Source organism: Plectropomus leopardus, chromosome 5 (assembly GCF_026936395.1).
Source record: "Plectropomus leopardus strain MGB_pleo_1.0 chromosome 5, ASM2693639v1, whole genome shotgun sequence".
In the NCBI taxonomy this organism is placed as follows: domain Eukaryota; kingdom Metazoa; phylum Chordata; class Actinopteri; order Perciformes; family Serranidae; genus Plectropomus; species Plectropomus leopardus.
In genome coordinates, this window is record NC_142180.1 from 5,918,966 (window position 1) to 5,942,374 (window position 23,409).

Consider the following 23,409-nt stretch of genomic DNA (forward strand, 5'->3'; position numbering starts at 1 on the left):
AAAAAAGGAAAATATTGAATTATGAAATTTACTGTAAAAATGTGAAAGACAATAGGATCAATCAAAAAAAGAAAGAAAAATATAGACTGTTCACAAGTAATTTCATTCATCCCTGCAGGGTAACATGTGCAGCAGTGTTCATATACAGTGTGTGTGTGTGTGTGTGTGTGTGTCTCAGAGGGATAGGAGGTAAGGGATATCTAACACCTAAGAGGACAGACTCACCTGAGGCCGGTGCCAGTTTTCACTTCCTGTACTTATCGACACCTGCTTCCTGTTGCAGGAGGAAGTGGCCACGCAGCACGCAGCCCAAGTGAAACTGGAGAGAGTGTTTGCACTGCTACGCTGGGATTGTGTCGGCAAAAAATCAGCCTCCGGATAAATTATGAATGAGAGTGATGGAGGGGATAAGAGGAGGAGGGAGGTGGAGACGGAAGGGGGGAGAAGTATGACGTTATATTGTTATCTTCTGTTTTACTGAAACAGCTGGAGAGCTGAGAGGGAGATAAGTCTCACACACACACAAACACACAAACACACACACGCAGTGCAGTGTCCAGTTTCCCCACCTTCTTTTCATTGTAGTAAAGTACTCAATCACACAATAAAGTTCTGTATTCACAATTAGTGTTTAAAATGTAAAAGTAAACTTAAATCAACTGAAAAATGTTGTCACGTATCAAGTGTGAGAGCAGTCTAACTTAAAGTGAAGAGCAGAGTTCAGATGCATTGTGCACTTTTAAGTCATTTAAAGAAGGAACCGTAGGTAACTGACAGAGAGAAGAAGGAGAGAAATTACTGTATGAAACTGTGTACAGACAAGATAGAAGGATGAAAACAGGGAGAAAGAATGAAGCAAAATAGGAAAAATGTATGGACAGAAGGAAAAAGAGAAAAAGGGGAGATGGGGGTGAAGGGAGAAAATAGGAAAAATTAGGAGTTTTGGAAGAAAGAAAGGAGGGACACAGGAGGGGAAAAAGGGAAAAAAGAAAGGAAAATAGGAACAATATGTGTAAGAAAAAAGAAAAAAGAAAAAAGAAAGAATTTAAAGAAAAAGGGAAGTTGCATGGATACAAGGATGGTATTAGAGTAATGAAGAAAAGCTAGTGACAAAACAAATAAGGAATGTGTATAAACGCAAGAGAGAACAAGGAAGAAAGGAGGAAATTAAAGTAAGAAGAAAAAATGGAGGGAAGAAAGGAATGATTGATTAAATAAAATAAATATATAATATGTGAAGCAACAGAAGGATGGACAGATGAAAAGAAGAAAAGCTGTAAGAAGACAACAAGGATGGTGTTTATGAAGAAAAAAAGGCTGTTTTGGAAATAAAAAAGGAATGTGTAAGGGCAGGAGAAAAAAGAAAGAAAGGAAAAAGGAAACAAAATAAAGGAAGAAAACAAGAATAAGGGTACAAAAGAATGAATGACTAAATGAGATGAAGGAATATGAATAGGTACGGACAGATGGGAAGAAAAAGGAAAGGAGAATAGAAGGAGATAAGGATGAATAACAGAATCAAGAAAGAGAGCATCAAATGAAAGAAAGAAGGAAGTAAATGCTGTGTGGACTGAAGGGAAAAGGAAAAAAGGGAAAATGGACAGAAAGAGAAAAATTAGGAACAATATAAGCAAATAAAGATGGCTGTTTGAAGACAAAAAGATGATGATAATGATTGGATGAAATACAAAAAAATGCAGAATACAAATAGTAACAGAGGAGAGGAAAAATAGAAATAATAATAAATACATGAATAAAAAAAGAAAGACAGAAAGGAAGAAAGGAAAGATGCAAGAAAGAAAGTCAGACACTTACAAAAAATACATAGAGAAATGAAGACATAAAGAAAGAAAAAGAAGGAAGGCATAAAGACAGACAGAAAGAAAAAAGTTAGAAAGAAAGAAAGAAAGTCAGACAGACAAAAAACACAGAAATAAAAACATAAAGAAAGATAGACATAAAGACAGGAATACAGAAAGACAGAAAGAAAAAAGTTGGATGGAAGGAAGGAAGGGAGGAAGGAAAGAAGGAAAGAAAAAAGGAAAAAGAAAATCTAAATGCACAGGAAAAAGAGAAAGGAGGAAAGAGGGTGAAAATAAGGAAATTTATCAAAGAATATAGAAGCAATTAAGGAAATAAATGAGAAAGATGTGAAAATGAACAAAAATAAATAAATAGGAAAAAAGTGAAGAAAACAAGAAAAAAAATAGGCAAAAAACAAAAATAAAGACAGAAGGAATGATATATGCAAATTCTTAAGGAAAGAAGGTAAAATGGGGACAAGGGCAAAATAAAAAGAAAAGAATAAAAGGACAAATGGGGCCACTGTCTCATTCAAAAAGAAAAATTGAGCAGAAAAAGTCAGACAATTCAATCAATATTTTACTTTGAAGCTGTACTTGAGCATATGCAGACAGTTATTTGTCATATTGTTGCTGTGCGTCACTGACCCCAAACACTCAAGGCTGCTCCAGGATCTGTGCAGGCGGACACTTCCTGTGACCCGGCGGACGCCCTGCCTGTGGTGTTTTCACACTGTGGAGCGCAGGAGGGAGGACCCGCTGCATGAAGGGAGAAGTGCAATGAATTAAAAAGAAGCCCCCTCATTTGATCCATAATTGATCGTCTTTATATGAGATGGCTGGTGAGTGAAAAACAGAGGGAGTCTGATCTAGATAACAAGCGCAGCAGCCCGCGTCGTGACGGCGCTACGTGACCGCAGGTTGGAGAGAGGCGAGCGTGAGAGTGCCTCGCTTCTATTGCTTGATGTTTTTCTCCTCTTTTCTCTTTTAATGAGTGTCAGAATGCAGGTTTCTTTTTTTAAGGGAAGTGGGGAGGGAGGGGAAGGGAGGTGGTGGTGGTGGTGGCGGGGGGGAGAAAAACAAAACAACAAGAAAGCAGAAAAAGACCAAAAGAACAAGCGTTTCTGATAAAGTGCTTACCGAGCGTTTAGAGCAAGTTCTGCAGACATGCGGCTCAGCGCTGATGTAGGGCACAAGCCCACAAGTCGTGTGGGGGTTTATCTCATTGATTAGAGGCACGCAGCAGGAACAGAGGGAGGGAAACACAGGTGAGCCTGGGCATAATCCACCAACACCGTCATGTACATATCGTTACATTTAGCCTCTTCACATGTGATTACTCTAAAGGTGATAGCTACACTCCAAAGGCCTCCTTTTCCAGATAATTTTATCTCATTTGTTTGTCCCGTCAGGCCGGATTCCATTTACATTTAAAGACGTTTTTCACCTTTCATTCTAAATACTGACTTATAGTTGTGCACGGTCTACACTGTCGCCGACTCCAGTGTTACATGTGGTTGTGAGCATTTATACTTGTCACAGACATAAAGATGTGTCTGTGACGTCCTGCAATTACATATCTAAAATGCTATTTGGCAAACACGTTCTCACCCCAACTCGTCACATGGCACTGCTCTGTCAGTGACCTTCTGTGTCTACTTTTGACGTTTAGGTATCCCCCTGCATCAGCTGTTTACATACAGGGATGCTGTTAACGGCATGTCAACAAATGCCCATGATGGGATGATGCAACAGCACATGGCAACCTTTGCGGATCGTCACATTGTTAAGGAGGCAACACAGTCACAGATGATAGGTTTAGGCAAAAGAGGCACATGGAAAGTGTAGAAACAAAAACCTTAAAACCGGACAGAAAGGAAACGCTGCACTAAAGTCAGTTGTTTGTGGGACCACCTCCACACCTGCCTGCCCTATAAGCACACTCTATTACATTGTTACCGACAGCTTTACTTCCTGACGCCATCCTTCAGCATTTCATGCCCACGCAACAGGTCCCGTCCAGCTGTGTTCTCAAGTGCATTGAATGTGGGTGTGCCCGCCATCCGCTGGTGTATGATTACAATGCAACGAGTTTGGTGTACGTGGTGACGCCAAAATTTACCCTCCCCATCCAACCGGAACGTGGCTGGACAATATCAGATGAAAATGCGGTCAGACAGAACCAATGCCTTTGTTACCATACACTGGCAGACTGCTGGTTGGCACTGGGCGTGTCCACATGCAATGCACATGGGCGACGTCACTTGAGCATGAAATGCAGAGGGACAGCGTCAAGTAATAACGCTGCCGGTAACCATGTAATATAAGGAGCGTGAGTGTCATAATGGAGCGGGCGGTTGGGAAGGTGGATGAACCCCCCAAGTTTCGTGCGGGAGTCCGGAGTTTGTTTCCCTTGTGGATGTATGCTTTTTTTCTACACCTTAACATGTGCCTCTTTTGCCTAATCCTAACCATTGTGACCATGCTGCTTCATTCCACCATGTGCATTTATTGACATCATGGTAACAGCATCTCAGTGTGTAAACAGCTGATGCAGAAGGATACCTAAAACATATCATAAGTAGGTGCAGAAGGTCACTGACAGAGCAGCACCATGTGACGAGATGGGATGAGAACATGCTGTCCAGTCTTGGCCATGTGCCAGAGTCTTTACACAGGGCACAAAACCTTTCCTTATATAGTGTTTAACTAAAAGAGGACTTAAAATTCAAGTGGTATTCATCAGTGAGCACTCCTCAGTAAAAACAGGTTTGGATGGTTAAGAATGTTTGGTGTGTATAGAGGCTATATAGAGGCTGTGTCCTCGCCGCAGAAGTCACAGGTTCAAGTCTGGCCCCGGCCCTTTGCTGCATGTCGTTCCCTCTCTCTCTCCCTTTCATGCTACATCTATCCTATCCAATAAAGGCAACAAAAAAGCCCTGAAGTCTAGAGTTGACTTCTCTAATATTTTCTCTTTCCGGATATTTAAATTAAAATATAAGAGAAATTTAAGAGAACACTTCTGCATGAGACCCATTGTTGGCTTGGGGCTTTTCATTGGATTTGTTGACAATGAGAAAAATACAGAATATTGTCCTTCTTATCTTTTAAACACAGATTTACTGAGGATTTTTCATTGGATCAGTTGTCATCATGAAAAACCCTCTCCTCTTCCTACCTCTCCACAGGCTCCAGTCACAAGAATTTGTTTACCTCTCCTCTCACAAAGATGGAGTAAGGAAGAAAGAGGTATGAAACAAAAGGGTAATGGCCCATCCTATAGACAAGCTGTTTGTCTGCTTTAAAGCCATGAGTTGTTATTAATAAAACAGCAGAAGCTGTCACGCTGTGCGCTTCTCTCTAGACAGGACAGCAGCGAGAGGGCTAATGTGATCACAGCATCGGGCCCCGCCACACACAATAGATACTATCCCTTCTCTACACAAATAAGCTGGATGATGAACACCAGTGTTAACAGATCATAACAAAATGCCAATAAAAAGACAAAGAGAAAATATTTTAATGACTCCTTCCAGTAAACAAAAGGCACCCCATCTCCTTCATCTCCCTGCGCCCCCCCACCTGTCCTCTCCTCTTTCCTCTCATCTCTGTCTTCTTCTCCTCCACCTGTCTGTTCTCGCAGACTGCCGCTGACTGCCGGAGACGCCGCCGTGCGATGAGCTCTGACTGCAAGCTCGGCTGGTTTGGGACGCTGGGCCATTGTGACAAGTGCTGTCCTGGCCCTGCCTAGCCCTGTCTCCGCAGTGACGGCGAGTTTGCGGCGACTACCCGTCTCCATGGTGACAGAGCTGTCAGAGGCTGTTTCGTTATTGAGAGAGGAAACACCTGCTTGTTACCTAATGGCTGCAGGGATGGGCTGAGGACATATGGTGCATTACAGGTGACTCAGAAAGTCACATTAACCAAACTCCGAAAAAGTGCACGAGAATACCAAACGCCAATAACAACAATCCTTTACACAAATAAATATACATGTGTTGTAGTACCACAGTGGAAAAATATTTACACAACAGTGTGACATTTAACATACATGCCAGCAGCACAACAACTAAAACATCAACACTTGCAGCCTGAGACGAGCCAGGTTCTTCAGAATAAAAGCACTATGGATTCCCCTTTAATATATTTAATTATAACAAAACATTATTTAACTTAACTATAATGGTACTTCATTTAACTTTATATTCTACTTACTTTAACATTAAAGCAGTATTTTATTAAACGTTATTTTAAAATTAGTTTATGTAATTTTATTTTGTGGCAGTAGCTACTTTATTTGTAATTGTAGTTCATTTAATAATTTTGTATTTTGGTAGTTTACACTGGTTTAAGGGGAGATTTAAAAATATAGAGATATATATTGTGTATCGCAATATAGTCTAAAAATACTGTTATTCTTTTAAAGCCATATAACCCAGCCCTATTATATTGTGTTGATAACTAATGCTAATGCTGTATTGTTTGATATGTTTATGCTTCTTATGTTTCATGTGAAAGAAAGAGGAAAGGACAGAATAAAGGGAGGAAAAAGTTAAGAAGGATAGACAGATAAATTAAAGCAAGAAAAAAGTCATTGGGAAATAAATTCAACCAAAGAAAAAGGAAAAAGGCAAGAATGGAGGAAAGACAATGCAGACAAATATTCAAAGAAACAATTTTCATCCTGAATTAAAGTCCCATTTACACTTTGGACTCTGAGTCTACAAACTTTGCCCCTTCTCCTGCTACATGTGTACAAAAATAAGCCTTGGACTAAATTGACACATAGGCACATACACACTGCTCTGGAAACAGCCATCCATCCTTTATAACATTAATTTAGGAGATACTCTGAACAGAATAGAAGGAGGCAAAGTGACAGTAAATTCAGCCTGATTGAGCGCCAAATAAAATAAAAGTGTCACCGCAACGCCACAAGAGAACCATTAGGTAAATGCAAAATAAAGCCATAAGTGCCATAATCGCCAGTGTGCAATTAAATATGAAATGAAAATGTCAGAGGAATAGACACCAAATGGCCGTAACTGCTGTCCCATATCAGCATCGCCAGGCTGGAGCAGTAAAGCTCATGTTTGTTTGCTCCTCTCCATTTTACTGGTGTGTTTTTACGGTCAGGGCTCAATCATATACAGTATCTTAACGATGATGGTAATTAGACAGCGGGCTGCGGGGATGATTTAGTCATACCGAAACATATTGGAGGAAAGAGACAGACTGGAGGAGGTTGGAGGAGAGGATCAGAGAAAAACTGAGCGAGGAGTTCCATTGATCCGCAGGTCATAAACAGCTTGGGGTCAAAATCATGAGCTGCTCTTTGGGTTGGTTAATACAATTAGTCTGGCGTTGCTCTGTGGCTTCATATAAACACCCCCCTGTGGCCCTGTATTAATACACCCCGTGATATCAATGATAAATAAACCACAGAGCTGTGTGTGTGTGTGTGTGTGTGTGTGTGTATGTGAACAAGCAGGTAGAGTAATGATTAGATTTCCATTAGTAAAAGGGGTAATAAACACCCAGTGTGTGTGTGTGTGTCTGTCTGTGCGTGCACATGTGCGTACGGGCCCGTTAATGTTCGTGTGTGTGTAGTAAGAGGTGAATTAAAAGCGCATTGACTATGTGGCAGCACATGCTATATATTAAGGGCAGGCACAGTCAGCCTGCCAGCAGCTCAAGCCAGAGGACCTATTCATCTTCTGCAGAATGCTCCAGCCCTCAACCCCCCACCCCTCAATAAAACCATGGCCCCCCACACGCCCACATTCCACTCCACCTAAGCATAGACCCCTCCCCTCGGCGCACATAATCAAATTAATTAACATTCCTAAGATCCCACGCTCATTAATCTATCCATAGTGGTCAGCAAAAAATAAGGCAGGCAGGGAATAAGTTTTGCCATGGCACTGACCTGAGGAGTCCAAGGGAAATTGGGTTGGTTTATACAGTCGTATGTGTTGTGTTGTCAGAGCTCATATTTGTAGTATTTACTATTTTTACTACAGAGACAATGTGGTGACAAAGCCACATACAACAGCCATAGATATATATATATATAATAAAATGTATATTGAACTGCAAAAAGTCACATACAAATTCCCAGAAATTTATTCTCAGTGCTTTACTTTAAATTTGCAACTTTAGCTAAACAACCACAGTATATTTCTCAGGTTTTCTGTCTATATTTAGAGTAGGGGTGGGTGATATGGCAAAAATATCATATATCATATCATATCATTTTAAGGCAGAATCACAATCACAATTTTATCACGATTCTTTTTCATTTAGGATTTTAAGACTATTGTGCATGTTACTGAACAGCCAAGCACCAAGCTAATTTCCCAATTTATAAAATACAGCCCTAAAATAAAAAAGAGTAAGAGAACATTTAGTCCAAAGTACCTTTTTTTTTTTTTTTTAAATCTTTGTGTGCAATTTTGTTTTCCACTGTTTCCCACCATATCTTTTGTCAGGAAAAATATTATCAATGTTGAAATTTTTGGGGGACACACTCTTCGGTGTTTTCATTTTCATCCATGACTTTCCACTTGTGAAATAAAGGGGGAGGAGAAAGAAAGCCAAGACTCAACGGTTTGCAATGATTGGTTTATCTGTGTATCTATAGGGAAGGCATGAAATGGACTAGCAAATAGTGCTTCAGCTGAGAAAAAACTAGACTAGTTTAAAACCTAGTATATGGCTGGACCATCTACGGTGGTTCCCAAACTTTTTCCTTCACTGAGGGAGTACACTAAAGACATATTTTAGGGATATTTCAAATTAAATCAAGAGAAAGGTTGAAACAAAGGCAATGTGCCTGTGGCCCCAGGTCCCCATATAACTGTGTCTGCCCCTGGTAATAATAATGAGAGCTCAGTGCCAGCAGCTGGATGAGACATGGAGCGATGCGCTCTAAATAGTTATAAACCCTATGATTTCAGTCTAGTATGATTAGGTTCCTCTTGTGGTTACTGGTGGCAACAAATGAATTTTAAAGATTAAAGGTAGCAGAGGTTTGTTCAAATTGACATGCACTGACCACAGAGGGCAGCAAACACTTGACCTTGACACCTTGAGCAGATATTTCATTATAAATACAACAAAGGAAGAATAACAGTATTTGTTTATAGTACAGCTACTTGCCTGCCAAACGTCTTAAGCCCTAATTTTTCTCTTGCCAACTGTTTTTGGAGTTTCCCTGCAAAAGTCACAGGTTAAAATGGCTTTTTAAGTCATGAGTGAGAGCGTTTGAGAGGGAGAGAGAGAGTGACAGAGAGAGGGAGAAGGTGGGAGGTGGACTATTGTACCCAATGTTCCTGAAAATAAATTACTTGGAATGCTGCTTAGTCACTTTTTCAACCTGCCCACCAGAACCCGGGATATTTTCTATCAAGAATTCCGTCAACCAAGGGTTGTGGGTTGACCTGTGCATTGTAAGACAAACCTGTTACCAGTCAGTCGTGGGGTTTTAAAACCACGACTTAAAGACTCCCAATTACAAGAAACCTGGTTGTGTAGTGTGAACTCACCCTGACTCATTTTCTACATTACATTAAATATGCATATGCACCCTTGCACCACTTTCTTCCATATCATATTCAGTTGAGTCGAGTGCAGCTAGACAAGAAGAATTAAGCATGAGAAAAATGGACGCCATTTTACCATGAAACCATAGTATATAAGGTATATACTCTATATAGAGACAATACAAAGGCAAGCCCCTTATACATGGGAGTGGCCATTTATGCAGGATTTCTGGGAGGTAATGGTCCATAATTTCACAGAGGAATTGTGGATTCAAAACTTCAGGATGATCCGCTCAAATTTTGAAGCGTTGCGATGCAGTAACAGCTCTTGTAGCGCCTGCTGCATCATGAGGGAGCCAGTTCCTACTGACAAGCACTTAGTCATAGGATCATGGGACTTATAAAAGCCAAAAAAGTGTTTCCATTGCAGTTTTACAGATTATGTCTTTTTCAAATCACCTGAAATACCACCTAATGCGAGCGTAAAAACTTTTTTGCAATAAATGAGAGTTTTTTTCAAATTGACGTGTTTCCATTAGGCATATTTTATATTCGCAATTTCAATTTGCGCAGTGTGAGGGTTAATGGAAACCCACCTAGAAGGGCTGGGAGATATGGAAAAAAGTTTTATCACCATAATTTTTTTCATATCAGTCAATATTGATATATATATCACATTATACATCAAATCACTATTTCTGTCAAGCTTAAAGGTTCCTTTTTACTCCTAAGTGAGATATGAAGATATCATAAGGTTAATTTTGGTTTAAATATTTATTTTCTGTCAGACATTGAACATGACAAATACACTGTAGAACAGGCATCACCAACTGGCGGACCTATTCAACTAAAATTCAAAGAAGTTCAGTTACTAAAATTTTCTCCCAGCAAAGGTCCGAACCTCATACCTAAAACCAATATCACAATTAATTGAACATTTTACTTTGATTATGATTAATGAACTATTATTTTGCTTTTTCCTTTGTTTTCTGGTTTGTTTTTTGCCCTCATAGTTCACTGACACAGTTTCATTTGACCATGTTGTGTGGAATGTTATAAACATATGATTCATTACTATTTATTAAACTTTCCTGCATTATATAAAAATTAAAAGCTCCATCTTAAACAATCTTCAGCTAAATTTAAGCACATTGTGCTCATAAAAGGCTAACCTCTCCTGACTGCAGCACTCTGACTTGAATCTTCTGTGAATCATCTGTGCTATTCATCATTTTAACTAGGATTTTTTTTTTCTTGAGTAGGTCTACTACCTCTTCTATAGCTGCCAACAGCTTACCAACATTCCTAGTTAGAGAAAGTGTGAAAATAAGGTTATGTGCCTGTGGTCCCTGGCCCCCAAAACATTACATCTGCCCCTGCTAATAATATTGAGAGCTCAGCACGAGCGGTTGGATGAGACACAGAGAGATGCGTCCTGGTGTTTCTAAATAATTCCATCCAAAGTCTGATTAAACCTGAAACTAACACAAAGTAGTCGTGTAGAAGTCTAAAGAAATCACTTTCCACCTCTGCAAATGTGTCTGCTTCAGACACTTTGGTGCTTTGAGGAGAAGCTGCGCTCTGTTTGTCTGTCTCACTGTGCTGCTGTCGGACCATCAGCTGTTTGATCTGCGGTAATGAAACGCTGTGAAAGCACATATGATTTGGTTGTCAAACACTCATCTGTATTCTAGAGTCAAAGTTGTTCACTGGATTTGGTTCGCCTCGGCGCTATTCTTATTATCACTGGCTGTCCATGTTGACTGTCAAAACATGGCTGGAATGCATTATATCGACTATGGCTCATATTTCAATCGAGAAAAAGTTATTTCGTGATTGATATTATTATTGTTTTATCGCTCTGCCCTAAAGCCTAGTGAAAATGAAGTAGAATAACTTTTTGTACACTTTCTCTATCCCAAAACTCTTTGTGTCACCTCACGTGACTACACTAATGACACTAACCACACAACCTCCAAAACATTCAAAAGATTTAATTTCCAAAGATTAGGAAGCCTTGTGTTTGAGATGAAAGAAATAAATTAAACATGCCCTTTCTGCCCTGCAATCCTCTCCAGCTGTGGAGTTTATTTTGGAGCATCAATCTGTCTCACCTTTTTTTAAAATGAATTAATATATGATACTGCGAGGATGCAGGCGCTGTACCTGCTAATGTATTCACTGGAGTGAGCTGTAGGAGACTGATTAATTCATGACAGGTAGTTGATGCCCTTGGCCCTGAGTCTCCCTTGTGGCCCCAGTCCCACCTTCTTCTACCTCTTCTTTTACCTGTACCTCGCTCTGATCATGATGTTGTTACACGCACCCCCACCCCCCTCCTCCTCTACCCGCTTTACTCCCTCTCGTTCCTCTGGGACTCCTCGTGACACAAATGGAAACTAGCTTATTAATTAAAACTTCTGAGAATTAAAGCTGTATTTTAAGTATTTTCCACTGTTTGATTTGCTCCCTTGTCAAATGTCCCCACCTGGGCTGTTGGATTTAAAATTATATTTAGAATGATCAAGGGAACAGAGTAAAGAAGACAAAAGTGAAGAAGAAGAAAATCAGGTGGGAAGGAAGGTGAGGAGAGAAAAAAAAACTCATGTTGAATGATTGAGATGAAGAGTTTTTCCAGCTGGAGAGGAGGCTCAGCCAGAGAGGGGAGTGACTGTATTGATCCCGCTCTCCTCTCCTCTAACAAGGGAAGATTTGAGCAGATTTCCCCTCCATGTCTGGAGGAATACATCCCTTTCATCCCCCTCACTTCTCCCGTTTATCTCTCCACTCTTCCGAAGAGCACCTCCAATCCCTCCATCCCGCCCCCAAAGCCTGCAAGAAGGGGGAAACCCTGTTTGTGAAGGCTTCGGTAAGCCTCCCACTGCATGCGCGCGCACGCACGCACACACACACACACACACACACACACACACACACACACACACACACACACACACACACACACACACGCTGGCACAAATTCATGTTTGTACTGTACATCTATACTTGTGAGGACCCTGTCTGAGAGAAGCCATGCCCTATAGCTCATTACGTTAACCTTAACCTAAACCTAAATCTGACCTTAAAGGGGAACTCCACAGTCTTTACTCATCAAAGTCTGTTTACCGAGTCATTGGAAAAAGAGTTATATAAAGCTTGTTGTGTGAAGAGGGAGCTATGTGAGGTCTGATAAATTGCTTCAAGTTATGTCACTTGATTTGGCCTTGGTTAGGGCTGAGGATAAGTTTGAAAGCACTCCCGAAACTCTGACCAAACTATCTGAATTAGTGTTGCAGTGTGGATAGTGTAGGTGGCATGTTTCACAAGAAAGAAGAATGATTGTATTAACCCTTTGAAATCGAGTAAATAGGGTTCAAAAACATAGGTAGATGGCTATAAGCAATTAAATGATCCAAAAATTCACAAGAAATTATAAAGTACAAGAAAATTACCTGAAAATATGTTTTTGCAAAGATAAAGAGAGAGAATTACCTGAAAATGAGTAAAAAAACAAACAAAATAAATAGCTAAAAATTATAATAATTCTAATACATGATTTAAAAAATGCAATTATGATCATCACAAACAGTTCTCCCTAGTTTGTTTTTCTTTTTCTCCCCTAAAGTGTCCCATTGCTTTTTTATTAAAAAATTCTAAATCTACAAAGTTATTGCAATTTGTAGAACTTGTTTTATTATTATTATTATTATTATTTTTTAACCAAGTTTCTTGTTCCCAAAGCAGCACAAGAAAAGTGATGTTGCTCCAGGTTTCATATGGTTAAGAAACACAATATGCCTGTTTCCATTTCCTTTCAAACTGTTCATTATGAGTCAGCATGTCAGTAGAAACACTCTTATGCACAGATGAGTAGCGTGACTGGGCATGTTCAGGGCACGCTATTTGTAAGCCAAAGTGTTATATATTGTAATGTTATAGAAAAAAATGTTTGGGAAGCACTGAGCATACAGCTGTTTAGATGAGCCTTGGATTATAATGCAAGAGTTGGGTGAGGGTTTGTAAAATGCTGTTTGCTTATAGTTTTGCTGTTATTAAATACGGACCCTAATAACTTCGATTCATGAGGGATGTTCACCTTTTTTGGATTGTCCATTCAATGTGGGAACATGCAAGAAAAAAAAACAAAGTTTTCTGCAAGAAGTCAACACACAATGGAAGAACTTATATGGAATTGGTTATTTTGGCTACTTTTAGACAAGAACAGCCATACTAAAAACTTTAACGTTTTTCCATTATGTTTGAAAAACAACAACCAAAAACATGTTCATGAGATAACATTGTGAAAATAATCCTCATGAACACGGATCCACAAAAACAACCAAAAACGCTGTAGGATGCATGCCAGGGGAGTAGATGGCGGTGTAATTTTGTAATGATACACCTTAGAAGAACACCACACAATGTGCAAAGTGTGGCCATGACATCACCGTTCTCACAGGATCTGCGCATTATCAGTTTACCCCGGGACTGATGACTCCACTCTGGAACCCGGTTTTAAAAGTTTGCGATTCCAGGCCCCCAAAGCACCATTCTTGGGTTAATGAAAGGCCAAAAAGCAACAAAAGATTAACATTTCAAGCAAGAACCATTGCCATGTAAACTGCCCATTTCTCAATTAAGTATTCATTTAAAGTCATTTTAAACTAAACCCAAAAACCAAGTCTGAGCAGAAAAATAGCCAAAATGTCCTTACCTTCCTAACATCCTAGGAAGAAGAAGATGACTTTACTGACATAAACACAAATACATGAATGTGCGTTTATGTATACACACATATATGAACCAAAAGCTTATGTTGAATCTCTCCATCTTATGCTAAGAATTAATCCAGGTATCTGGAGTCTGAAATTCCTGAGAGACTGGAGATTGAAAAAGCAGCTAAATAAAAAAAAAAAATCTGGTTTTCTGAGAAGTGGAGACAAGTACACACACACACACACACACACACACACACACACACACAGTCAATATGGCTTAGCTGTAGTCTGGTAATATCCTTTTTCTGTTTGTCATCTCCATTAATGTGCTTTGTGAGTGAGTGTATGCAATCAATTTAGGCCTATTTCCAGCGTGTCTGACTACCTGGTCACCATGGCTGAACTGTGAGTTTCGGTGAGGAAGGGTGTAGGTGTGTGCGTGCGTGTTGTGGGGGTGGCGTTGAGATGAAGCTCCCTTCACCAGGGGACAGCTTTGTGTACCCCCCCCCCCTCCTCCCCAGCCCCGGAGAGGCAGCGGAGTCATTTGCTCAGTCTTATGATGTCGTCACGGTGTGTTAGTGGTGAGTGGCGAGGCCCTCACGCCAATCCGGCCTTCCCCACGCCCCCCTGCCGCCCGCCGCCTCACCACCAATTCCTCCCTCCTGGCTCGCCGACCCCCCCGCCCCTGACACGAGCACTCTCCCTTCTCTCCCCCACCCCTCTGCATCGCTCAGTGGTCAGTGCAGGGGGAAGAGCTGCTGACGCAGGCCGGCAGAGGTAACAAGCTTACCTGCGGATAATCTCCTAAGAGAAATTTCAAGGGAAGAAATAAGAGAGCGAGAGAGAGTGGGAGACACAGACAGAGAGACGAAGGCACGGAGGATGGATGGAGAGAAACTTAGCGAAGTTTTTAGTCCCTGACTTGCTGCGCCAAGCACTTCCTATTCTCCAAGCCAACTTCCCCTCCATGGTCAAGCACTTACTGCTCTCACAATGCCCTCAGCGAGCAGAGCAGAGAGGAGAGGAGGGGAAGTTAGGATAGACAGACAACTTTAAAAACATTTAGAATGTGGACATGTCATCTCTCATCAACTAAGATCCTAAATACGCAACACTTAATTATGAGAATGTCCAAGACATTCAAAATAATGGAAAAGCCAAAAAAAAAGGATTAAATATGAAAATTTTGCTAAATATACGCAAGATGCATATTACAGATATTCTCACACTCTGGTCCACAATTTTTAGGATACACTGACTTCATATTACAGAGTTCACTCTCACTGATGAGTAAATTCAGTATTTTGTCACCTTGCAACTACAGGGCTCTATCTGCCATTTTTGTCACAATGGAGTTAGGGGTGGCCTCTAGCTCACCTGCTAGAGTGTGCACCCCACATGCCAAGGCTTTGCAGTGGCTGGGGTTCAATTCCAGCCTGTGTCCCTTTGCTGCATGTCATAACCCCTCTCTCTCCCACATTTCATATCATGCTATGACTGTCCTATCATAAAAAGACAACTTAAAAACATTACGTGAGGTGTTTTTTAATATATATACATTTTTGGAACTTTTACTCAGAAAACAAAAGGGTTCTATATCTCCAAAATCAAACTTGTTTCCAGCACAATCAGCCCCTCGAAAGCACACAAGAAGACCAATTAGGTTGTCTGTTCTATTGTCGCACTGCTCAGAGCTGGTATAAAACAACACCTGATACTGCCTTCATACTGACCTGCTATGCCTACTTGCTGGGACAAGGGCATAGGTTTGCACATGGACAGTAGGGACATGTCCCTACTAATGTTTTGGAGGACAGAAGTCTCCCTACCAATATTTGAGTGAACTTGTTCCAATTCTCCTCTTTATCCTCATTCTAACAGTTCTGTGCACGGAAAGTAAAGGACAAAGTGCATCTCATTTTAATTCAGTAAAGGGACAGTGCTTTTGATTTTTCAATACAGTATGATAGCATATTGTGATTTTCACTTCATTTCAGCATTCCATGTCCAATGAAGGGCAGTGCACAGTGGCTTAAATTTGGACTCATATAAAAATAAACTCTGACATGAATTGGCATGAATCGCAGGAATTCTTCAACAGAATGCCGGAAATAAAGTGTTTGAGGACCTCCAGAACCCTGTTTAGTATTTGTCTCCACCAGTGAAATCTATGCCCTTGTGCCAGGACAATTTCTGTAGTAGCAGAACCAAACACACATTTTATTTACCTGCCATACTTATCTGTAGAGAGAATATCTAGAATATCCCTTCTTTACCTGACCCACATTCTTTGCAGTACAGTCCTGGTTAGATGCTTTACAGTAGCTGCTTGCTGTGTAACCTGAAGAAAACTTAGGGGCCGATTACACGGCAATGGATCTTGCATGAAACATTAAAACCTTTGTTGCGGTTTGGCCTTTTGTTCACACGACAACGGCAATTTGGGGGCCTGAAAAAGCAAACTTTTCAAACCAGGTGGCAGAGTGTAATCTTTGGAAAACAAAATCCCTTCTGTTGCCATGTAAACCGGCAATGTGTGAATCCCGTGAGAACAGTGACATCACAGCTGCACTTCCAGCAGGTGAGTGGTCTTCTTCTATGGTGTGTCATTATGAAGTTACACCACTAACGACTGGCCTGGCATACATACCACAGCGTTTTCAGTTGTTTTTGCAGATCCGTGTACACAATGATTGTTTTCACAATGTTATCATATGAATGCAGATTTTTTTTTAATGCAAAGATAAGGCTTTAGTTTTTGGCTGTTCTCCTCTAAATGTGGCCTTTCTGGAATAATGAGTTTAAAAACCAACTATTTTTCAACATATAATTGACATAAAATATTTATCACTGATCTTTACCTATTAAGCTGCAATACTTTTTTTGTTTCAAGATTTGTTTCAAACAAGAAATAAATGTCAAAATGTCATAGAAAGCAAAAATTTTACTTTTTCATATATGTAGACATCAATATTTAGACTGTTAATATTCCTTGAAAATCGTTTCCTCTTCTAATGTTATGCAGGGTGAACCCTCCAAGCAGAAAGTGACCTCTTAGGATTGAAAGGTGCATTTAAATTGTCCCTAAAAACCCCATATACAAACTCACAAGACTTTGATATTATACATTTAGTATAACTTCAGAGTTTATGTAATTTTTATGTATGAACGAGACTTGTTCCAGATATATATTGCAAGAACTTTGAAGCTCAATATCTCAAATCCCCTCAGAACGCAGATAGAACCTTATAAATCCAAGGTGGTGATTTGTTTAAAATCATGATTTGCTTCCAAGGTTTTAACAGGACTGGAACACAGGTGCTAATTATTACATCTGAGGAAAATATGTCAATTTTGTTGGAGAATCTTCTGCATGTAGAGAGTCAGTTCATCCTAAATTCATGCAAAAGTTACAGCTAGGGACAAGAGGAGGGACTGAAGGTTGTACTCATGCATGGGATCACTTTTAAGGTCACCATCACATCAATACTGTAAAAACAGTTTTGTGTGTTCCTGTTGCCACTTTTGATTTGTTAAATTTTATTTATGGTAATAGTTTGTCTACTAGCTTATTTTAAGACAGTGTTGCATGTTATTTAAGTTAAAATCATACAAATTCATAAAAACCGTAAAACGTTTTATTGAGCAAGAACAAATGCTAGTCCTCTTAAGCTAATTTTGGGTTATTGGGTTAATCTCACCAGCATGATCTCTTATTTATCTTATTAGAAGCAAGATCTAGTTTATTGCCATTTAAGTTTTTTTTAATAAAAGGAATAAGGAAAATATGGAATACGGAATTTACTTGGGATAATGGTGTATAACAAACATAGTGAGAGAAAATTAAACTAAAAATAAGAGCATGTGTTCCAAAAATCAAGAAATGTATATATAGAACAGAATAAAGTAATAACAAAATATGAAGAAATACCATTACAAAATATATAAAATACATGTACATTAATATAAAGAGCTGTGTCGGTTGCAGGAGTGGTAGCATGTGCAGAAATGTGCAAAACTGTCCCAGAAATGTGCAGGTTTACAAATTACTGTTGTGATGTGCATAAAATTCAAGATGCTAAACTACAGTAAAATTACAGTATTTGAGAAACACCTTCTGCATCGGTCAGTTCCCTTTTTAGTACCTTGATAATTTATCATTCGTAGCATTTTAAGGTGTGGATTTATTTCAATATTATTTTTAAATTCTTGCAGCACATGTAACTATAATTCCATCTCTTTGTCTCACTCTTCTTCAGCAGTTTAATGTCAAAGTTATTCAGAGTTCTGAGGCAGGCTAAACCTTTTGCATCACCTCACTTGACCAGGTTCTTGATTTATCCTGCATGCTGTATGCAATGTTGAGGAATAAGAATAATGAATCTGGACATTTGCCTTAAGAGTTTTGTCCTCTGAAACTCAAAGGTGAAAACTGAGCCAAAGCAATGGTAAACAACTGTAAAAGTTGAGAGATTAAAAAAAAAATGTAGTCAGTCAGACCAGTGAACCGAAAGTGTGTGTGTGTGTGTGTGTGTGTGTGTGTGTGTGTGTGTGTGTGTGCGTGTTCGGGGTACCACTGGGTTCTCTCTCTTTTAATCAAGCCCAACTTTAATGAACTGTCTTTGTGCATCACTTTCATTAGCACATTTGCTCAATCAATACGCACTGTGTATTCAAGCAATTCAATGAAAACTATAATGTGATGGTTGGATTGGAAAGGAGTGGTGTGTTTGTGTTTGTGTGTGTATGCATGTGTGTGTATGCGTGTGTGTGTGTGTGTGTGTGTGTTTGTGTGTGAGAGAGTTTGTATGTGCATGGGCGTTTTTGCATTTTTTTTGTTTTTACTTGTGTTCGTTTGTGTGTTTGCATGTTTATTTGCATGTATACCTATATTGTAGCCTATTGTGTTGGTTTAATAAAAGGATATGGGGGGTGTGTGTGTGTGTGTGTGCGCGCGCACACACGTGCTCAATCTGTCCTAAACCTTGAAGATGCACCACAATGCCTCCACAATTAACTTTGTCATTCGTGTTCAGCACCGAACCGTCAATAGTGATATCCGTCACTCAATCTCTATTCATCCTTACTTCTTTCCCATCATGCAGCAGTACGGCCGCAGAATGCACTGATTAGCCCTCTGACCATTTAATTAATTAGGCTCGGCACTTAATTATGACAAACTGCATTACTGCGGCGGCGCGCCAGGGCTCAGGCAGGTTATGTTCGGTAACAATTTGATTTGAGTGAAAATGGGGAGCACTGATGGAGGAGGGGGGGTTTATTGAGCGGAAAGAGACATATGATGAGATTAACAATAATCAGAGCAGCGGGAATAGCCCATGACCGGCCGAGGAGGGGGGAGGGAGGGCAGGGAGGGTGAGTGAAGGGCTGAGATGGATCAAATTAGGTTTTTCTCTTCTCATTAGGATCTGGAGAGCAAAGTAATACTGAGGGAGAGCGTTTGTGTGTTGTGTTTGTGTGTGTGTGTGTGTGTGTGTGTGTGTGTGTGTGTGTGTGTGTGTGTGTGTGTGTGTGTGTGTGGGGGGTGTCTGTTGGATGAGAATTTAATCTGCTCAGTGCGTCTGTATCTTTTTTACTGAAGCTGAGATATTCATCTAATCCACATTACTCCTCTTCGTCTCTTTGTCAGTATAAGAGATGACAATTTATTCTTAAGAGTTCATTCCTCTCAAAGCTCTTATTGGCCATTCTTTAACCCTTTTAAACCTGAGCAAATCGGCTTCATTAAAAAAACAAAACAAAGTAAAACCCCCAAAACAAACAAAAAAGAAAAAAGAAAAGTTAAAAAAAAATAAAGACCTGAAAAAATTATAATAATTCTGTAACACAACATTTTTAATAAGTCACTATGATAATTATAAAATAGTTTTTTCTAACATTTTTGAAATCATCTATTTAAATCTACTAATTAGAAAAAAACAAACAAACAAAAGAAGAAAAACTTAAAGCGAACATGACCTGAAAAAAGGGCTTGATAAAATCCTAATTATGTTACATAATTTTTAATATGTCACTATGATAATTATAAATATAGTTTCCTCTGACTTTTTAAAAATCATTTTGATAATCTACTAATCAAACTAAATTTTTAAACCTATGAATACTTGTGAAAGGTCACTGAAAGCTGCACAAGAAAAGTGACGTGGCTCCATGTTTCAAAGTATTTAAGATTTAAAAAGCATTGTCTTTGAAAGAGAGATTCATTTAAACTCCATGGACTCCCCTTTCCTCTCCCTCCACCCAGGTGCACCGATCAACCACTGATGCCGTAACACAGACATTATTCACTGCTGCACCTAAGCGCACTGTCATTTTTCTTTGACAAAATGCCTTTTCGGGCAGAAATTTTCTCATTTTAACCCAAACCATGATCCTTTTTCCTAACAAAGCAGTGGTGTACACAACTCTATTACTTGAGTCAAAGTATAGATAATCCTGGTCAAATTTTACTGCAATGTAAGTAATAGATGCTGAGTCAAATCATTACTTGAGTTAAAGTATTGGAGTATTGCTTGGAGTATTGTAGTATAAATCTCAACGCATTGTTATATATTGTCACAATACATTTACAGAATGTAATGACCCCAAAGCAATGAAAAGGTTGTTGAATATGCTGCATAGGTATGCAGCATATTCAACATACTATAGGTATGCCCATATTTTTGTGGGCCGTTTGAGCATGGCAAACGAGGCAAATATTTAACGACGATACAAATCATTCCTCATCTCAAAAACTTTGAACATGGACTTGAGATATGGCCATGGTTGATCTGGTGGGGAAGCTTCATCTCCACCTGCTGCCGTAGCGATTTAGCTACTCACTCTGTATAACCAAAAACAAGTGCCTGCTGATAACCTCTTCTCTCTACGTGCCTTTACCAATGAGTGGCCCAGTCTGTGTGCGCAAGGAAGAGGTACTGGAACATAACCGAGTTATGATGTTGAGTAATTACTGTAAAAGTGTCTTTGCAGAACATTATGAAGTCACAGTTGACCTTTGACCTTTTAGATATAAAATGTCTGAACTTCATCATTATATCATATGAGACATTTGTGTGTAATTTTGGGTTTATGAATTTATGAGTTATGGCCAAAAACATGTTCTATGAAATAACTGTGACCTCGACCTTTGACCACCAGATTCTAATCGGTTCATTCTTGGGTCCAAATGGACATTCATGTCAAATTTGGGGAAATTCCCTCAAGGTGTTCTTGAGATATTGCATTCACAAGAATGAGACAGATGAGGTCACAGTGACCTTGACCTTTGACCCATGACCACCGAAATCTCATCAGCTCATCCTTGAGTCTAAGTGGATGTTGTTGCAAAATTTGAAGAAATTCTCTCAAGGTGTTTTAGAGATATCGCATTCACAAGAATGGGCCGGACAGACAGAAAGACGACCTGAAAAGATAATGCCACTGGCCTTGGCTAACACTGCCATGGAGGCATAAAAATAATCTGCTGTCTTAGAAGTAAACACAACGAGTAAAGAGAGCATTCACAGAAATGTTGTAGGTGATTTTTTTGTAGCGTGTGATTTTGTTTTAATAATCCCGCCTGCCACAAGGTATTTTCTCATCATAGAATCTGGCCCCAGTTCGAAGAAGTTTGGACACCTCTGTCTCAGCTGGGCTTTCAGTTGCTGTCGCGACACATACTCAGCCAGAGCAGACAGCCACCAGATAAGCAAACTTACCGGCATTGTAGTTTCCAAGTAGAGGGGAGAGGTGCAGCAACCTCCAGGTATCCACTGGTCTCGTTTAATGGCGCTGGCTTGTAGTTGGCTTGCAGCCAATCATCTGGCCTTGATGTCGGGCAGCCTGCTGCTGTCATGCTGAAGTGGGCGTGGGCTCATCTAAAGTGGGTGGAAAAGTGATATATGTGACCAGGCTATAAAAGCACCTGTATGGTTGTGTCTCACAGCTCTCATCAACCACTACATTTAATTCAGATGAGAACGGCCCTACTAAAAAACGAAAGAGTGTTTCCTTTGCGTTGAAAAAAAGCCTCAAAAGTTTGAGTTTTCAGGCCCCAATAACTGTTGTCGTGTGAACGAAAGGCCAAACTGCAACAAAAGTTCGTTCATACTGTTAAGTGCTGAAAATTTGTCAGTAAACCCCATCCAAACTGCAATTTTTGATCCCACAGCCATCAAAGCATAAAACCTTGCATTGTATTATTCCTTGGTGTCATTCTCAGCTTTTGCCTTGAAATATTTATTTTTTACTATTTTCCACCTAATGACATCTTTTCTTTTGTCCTAACAATATTTGACATATGGAAAATAATAAATGCTATTTCCACTTGGTGCACTGTTGCAATCGATGTTGCTGTAAATCACTGACATCTGTCACTGGCTGTGATAATCAAAAAATAAATAAATAAATAAATAAATGTATGATTTTTTAAAGCACTTTTTGTGCACAGACCAATACGAGTATATATAATATTAAAGTGAGTCTTAAGGGATTAATAATCTCCTAAATGTTTTTCTCCAAAATATCATACAAATATGAACTCCCTTACAAAAATCTACAGCTTGCATTCTTTTCATTTTCACATCTTCCATGTGATGGACTGACCATTCTGGATGTCTGAAGCTCCAAATAATCCTGGACAAACATGTGTTATAGGATCATAAATATCCTGCTCTTTTACTCTTATGCGTTTCATATCCATATTTCCCTGACAAAACGCCCTGTTGTAAAGCTGTTAGGGGCTGTTTGAGGAGGGTATTTAAGGGGATGAACTCTAATTCAGACACACTGTTCACACTCTTACAGCAGCCCTGTGTGCTGCGTGCCCTGCAGCCACACCACAATATGATAATGCACATGTGAAAAGCGAGGGGAGTGGGTATGGTAAAATGATAAATTATGATAAATAAGGCCATAGCATAGGCATGAAGGAGACGAAATCACCAGGCTAATTCACCATGCTTTGTGTGTGTGTGTGTGTGTGTGTGTGTGTGTGTGTGTGTGTGTGTGTGTGTGCATATGGTGTGTGTGTGTGTGTGTGTGTGTGTGTGTGTGTGTGTGTGTGTGAACTGAGTCTACATCACAGGCCAGAACCGTTGACAAAAGGTAACAGATTGGATAGAGAGTGAGGGGTGTGCCTGGAGGAAGGGAGAGATGGACAGAATGAGGGAGGAATGGAGGGAGGAGGTGGATGAAAAGGCCGTCTCTCAGACACATATATTAACCCCTGACTCCCCCCGACACCGGGAGTCTGATCCCTTCAGCCCGCTTGGCACAGATTTAGCGTAGCAGGACCTCCTAACGGGGCGACAATATTAGCTTGATGCTGCCAGAGAGCGATAA

At 39.8% G+C, this 23,409-nt stretch overlaps 1 long non-coding RNA gene across 1 annotated transcript in view; it reads right to left on the bottom strand.

Annotated features, from left to right (window-relative positions):
• LOC148189509 (uncharacterized) overlaps positions 1–23,409 on the bottom strand; it is an 82,502-nt gene that overhangs the window by 38,406 nt on the left and 20,687 nt on the right. Inside the window, exons 4-5 of the long non-coding RNA XR_015776572.1 lie at positions 21,786–21,944; positions 226–2,561 (exon numbers count right to left, since the gene is read on the bottom strand). This is a non-coding gene — a long non-coding RNA (uncharacterized LOC148189509). The remainder of the gene's footprint in view (positions 1–225; positions 2,562–21,785; positions 21,945–23,409) is intronic.